The 4,930-nt window shown below is 41.0% G+C and overlaps 1 pseudogene; it reads left to right on the top strand.

Annotated features, from left to right (window-relative positions):
- Positions 1-897, top strand: part of LOC102858570 — a 3,232-nt pseudogene extending 2,335 nt beyond the window's left edge.
- Positions 898-4,930: the final 4,033 nt, after the last annotated feature.

Here is a 4,930-nt window from a genome sequence, read left to right as displayed (position 1 = left end):
TGGGATCACCCATGGAAGAGAAAGATTACTTAAACAGGTCAAAGAAGATAATCAGGAAATAGCCAGCATGGAGAAACAGTTAACTGATATTAAAGAAAAAAATAAATCAGTTTAATGAAGAAATTAGACAACTTGACATGGATTTAGAGGAACATCAAGGTGAAATGAACCAGAAGCACAGGGAGCTAAGAAAATGAGAGGAAACTGTGGACGGTTTTATTGATACTTTTGAGGAGACTAAGAACCAGGAGCTGGAACAGAAGGGCAGGTGGAAGCCAGCATTGTTGCCCTTCTGGAGCACTGTAGCTGGAATTATACGTATGAAGCAGATCTCCTCTGTCACCAACCAAGAGCTGAAGCTGGTGCAAGACGACCTCAGTTTTAAATCGACTGAAATGGAGAAATCTCAGAGTACAACTCAGAATTTGACTTCAGATAGCGCCTACAGTTAGATCTACAGAAAATGGAGCTTCTGGAAAGGAAGATGATTGAGGAGCAACAGTCTCTAAAAAGCAAAATTAAACAAATGACCACTGATCTGCAGACATACAATGATTTGGCAGCTTTGAAATCATCAGGGGAAGAAAAGAAAAAGAAACTACATCAGGAGAGAACAGTACTATCAACTCGTCGAAATGCCTTTAAGAAAATAATGGAGAAGTTAAACATAGACTATGAGACATTAAAAACACAACTGCAAAAGAATGAGACAAATTCTCAGCCTACAAATTTGGAGAGGAAGCGGAAACACCGTGAGCAAAATAACTTTGTGATGAAAGAATTCATAGCGACCAAGAGTCAAGAGAGTGATTACCAGCCAGTTATGAAGAATGTGAGCAGATTGCTGAATACAATAAAACTATGATGGATGCTCCCCACAGCATCAATCGAAAGTGAATCAAAACTGACTCTAAGGCCCTCGCACAGCACCTTCTTGCTCTAGACTTTGTACAAACTGACTCAAAAGAAAAGAAAAAAAACTCCTCTTTGCAAAGCTCTACTTAAGATTCACGAACACTATAATTGGGTAGCCTTTTGAAGGAGTGATATTTTAAATAACATACTTCAATAAATGCCTTGCATTTTAAATAAAACAACAACAAAAACATACAACTAGGAGAGAATAAAATATATCAATGGGACTTCCTAAGAAGCAATTCCTTATGCACATCAAAAAATTTCTCCAACAGGGTAAAGGAAAGCCACAGACTGGGAAAAAAATATTTGGTTATGACATATCTGGTAAGGGAGTCATATCTGTGGAAGGCCGTGGGCGGTCGCCATTGCAAGATGGTGCTGATTTCCTGCTTCTCTTTGTTTGCCTTAATCACAAATAAGACCTTATTTGGGCACTGTGTCTTTATTGGTCAATGGCTTGATCTCACGTGGGGTTAATGGTCCAATGGAGGCATGACACATGAGACTGATGGGCGGAGTACTGAGAAGGGGATATAAGCCGCACCCTGGAAGGGTCCAAAAAGGACTCCATGTGTTTTTGTCTCTAACTGTAATTAACTCCTGAGTAAACCGCCATGAGAAGGAATCGCTAGTGTGTTGTGTCCTTATTCCTGCTGGACAGGCAAGGCACGCAACACATATCTAAAATTTACTCTGAACAAGAAAAAGATAAATGACTCAATCTCAAAATGGGGACAGGATATGAACAGACACTTCACCAAAGAAGACATTTAAATGACAAAGAAACACATGAAGAAATGTTCAAAATCCCTAACTTTAGGAGAGATGCAAATCAAAACAACTGTAAGATATCATCTCACCCCAAGAACAATAACAAAGTTCAACAGAGCAGGAAACAACAAATGCCTGGGAGGTTGTGGAGCTGGGGGAAGTTGAAAATGGTTCAAGTAGTATGGAAGGCAGTCTGGAGCTTTCTCAAAAAGTTGGAAAAAGAAAAAGAAATACCATTTGACCCAGTAATTCCACTACTAGGAATATACCCTAAATAAACAGGAGCTGCCACCCAAACAGATATATGCACACTCATGTTTACTGCTGCGTTATTCACAATAGCAAAGAGATGGAAGCAACCCAAATGCCCATCAACAAATGAATGGATAGAAAAGCTTTGGTATATTCACACAATGGAATATTATGTAGCACTGAAAAACAAGGAACTCATAAAATAATACACAACATGGGTTACCCTGGAAGGCATTATGCTGAGTGGAGTATCTCAGTCACAAAGGACAAACACTGCATAACTCCCCTGTTATAAAATAGGACTGACATGGGGGTGGGGTGGGGAAATTAAGAAAAGAGGGAATAAATAATGATCACTGTTGGCACAGATGAAGGAAAGTACTGTTTAAAAGGAATATATTATTATACATTATTTGTATGATAACAGTCCAAGATAAGAGGCAAAGCAAAGTGGACTGGGGAGGGGTGGGGAGAAGGAAGAAATTATGCAACAATGAATGCATTTTTTTAAAAAAGAGAACTGGGGGGGTAAGCTGAAAAATGTGCAAAAATGAATGCATGAAAATCTAACTTTTCTGTACACTTTTGTTAAAATAATAATTAAAAAAATGTCTGCCTTGAACATCACACTTTTTTAAGAACTATCTTTTCTGGGACCAAAGCAACAACAGTGACTTAAAGGTTATATTGGAACTGAAGGGCAGTGTATTTATGTTAAAAGGAAAGAAACAACTCAGAAAACACTGGTGAGAATGACTGTGTAACTTGAAGAAGATAATCATAGTCATTGAATCCCACATGTAGAAACAATGGAATTGTATGTTTTGCTGTGTTGTGTATATTATTTTTAAAATTAGTGTTGTTATCATTCACATACATTGTGTTTCATTCTTGTACATTTGTTACATATAGTCTTAAGAGGCCGGATTGGGTTACAGTGAGTGGCAAGGAATGGTAGTCCCATAGCACGAGCAGTGAGCCTTCTTGATGAGGTCTTGTGAGAAGGTATAACTGTGGGGGGAAAGTTCAGAGAATATGTATGCATTTGCATATGTGTATGTTGCACATACTGCTTGCCTGTCTCCAAAACTCAAGTACCTACCAACGTATTGGAATGAGAATTCCACCAACTGCTACATTAGTGTCATGTCCATTTACTCTGCTCAGTGTGTTTGTACAGTGTTGATAATAATGAAAGCCATTCTAACTATTGACAACAGACAATGTACAAGGGGTAAAGTTCTAACACAGTGTAACCTCCTTCGGCTTTAAAACAACGTAAGAGAGGATGGAAAACTTCCACACATGCCCCCTTTCTTTTCAGAATGGTGGAAGGATATTGAAGATTTTCCTCTACCTGGTTTTATATTGCATAGATTGTTTATTTCAATCAATTCCACTTTTTCTGTCTGATCACCCAGAGGGGCATTCAGACATGGCTTCTCCAGCCTGGAATTGAGTATCTTCAGACCTCCTGTTTATTTAGAAAACTATTAGGCTTCAGAAAGGGTTGTTCAACCCCAAAGTTGCTAATCAGGGAAAAGGAACAGGGAGTAACTATCTCAATTGGACTGTCTGAGGACTGCCTCCTCTCTGTGATATACATAGCTTTTAAAACCCAAATATGCTGCCATTGAGTCCATTTTGATGCATAAGCCTATAGGACAGAATAGAATTATCTGGTAGGTTTTCTAAAGCTGATAGGTTTTCCTCCTTTCCCCCGAGTGGATTTGAAAGGGTAACTGATTAGTGTTCAATACTTTATTCACTGCACCACCAGGATCCCTGTGGTAGATGGAAAGGTGAATGTGTAAGTATGGAGGAGAGGGTTGGAGGAAGGTTTTGTAGGATTTGGTAGGTCATGTAAGCATGTGGTCTGTTACATTGTAAGTGGACTGCTCTGGCTGCTGTGTGAAGAACAGCAGAGGACTGAAGTGGAAGCAGAGCAACCAGGCAGGGCATTCACACATCAGGCAGGAGGTGATGTTTTAGACCACAGTGGAAGAGTGGCTATCATGAGAAAGGATCAGGTTCTGGACATTGTTTAGCTATAGGTGAAAGTTTAGCTATAGGTGAAAGTAAAGATTATCCAACCATCCAGTCTATTGCTATTGAGTTGGTTCTGACTCATATTGTTGGTTCAGTAGGTTGAACACTAGGCTGCTAACTAAGGTCGGCAGTTCTGACCCACCAGCCATTCTGCAGGAGAAAGATATGGCAGTCTGCTCATTGGTGGTGGCCTGGCCAAGTCTTCAGGGGCAAGCCAGGCTTCTGGGGTACCCACCGCCCCCCCACCAAAGGGTTCACCTCACACTTGAATGTACACCAAGGCCGGCTGTTGGGGATGCCCTCCCTTCTTGGCCTGTGCCACTTGCTGCTGTCCTTTCCCTGAGCCCCTGGAGGTCCTCTCTCTCCTTCCCCTTGAGCTCAACCTGTGGTGGGCATCCTTCCTCACAGCTGTCCTTGTGCATGTGTATCTCTCCTCCTGGTAGAAGCTCCAGTTCCTCCACGCCCCCTGTCCCCTCCTGTCCCCTCCTCCTCCTTCCCTCCCCCGTACAAAATAAATAAGGAAACGTATGTTTAAAATAAAATTACAGCCTCAGAAAATATTTTGGACAAGTTCTACTTTGTCCAATAGGGTTGCTGCAAATTGCTAAAGAAAATTAGATGACATAGAGAGGTCTATAAAATTATTCCAGAGTCTGAACAAGTGGAAGGATGGAATTGACATTTCCTGAGATGGAGAAGACTGTGAAAAACAATACTTAGCTCAGGAGGAAGCAACAGTTCTGTTTTGAACATGTTGTGTTTCCTCCTAAAATTGACTTTATAGGGGAGCTCTGGTGGCCTAGTGGCAAGAAGCTGCACTGTAAACCCAGAAGTACGCAGTTTGAATCCACAGGATGCTCTGCTGGAGAAGGAGGAGCAATCTTCTCCTGTACCAGTCAGATCCAATTTGACGGTACACACACACACACACACACACACA

Source organism: Elephantulus edwardii, unplaced genomic scaffold (genome assembly GCF_000299155.1).
Source record: "Elephantulus edwardii isolate Elephantulus edwardi_28Jun2011 unplaced genomic scaffold, EleEdw1.0 scaffold00218, whole genome shotgun sequence".
NCBI classification, from domain to species: Eukaryota; Metazoa; Chordata; class Mammalia; order Macroscelidea; family Macroscelididae; genus Elephantulus; species Elephantulus edwardii.
Note: the sequence above shows the minus strand (reverse complement) of the source record. Positions and strands in the feature narration are given on the sequence as shown.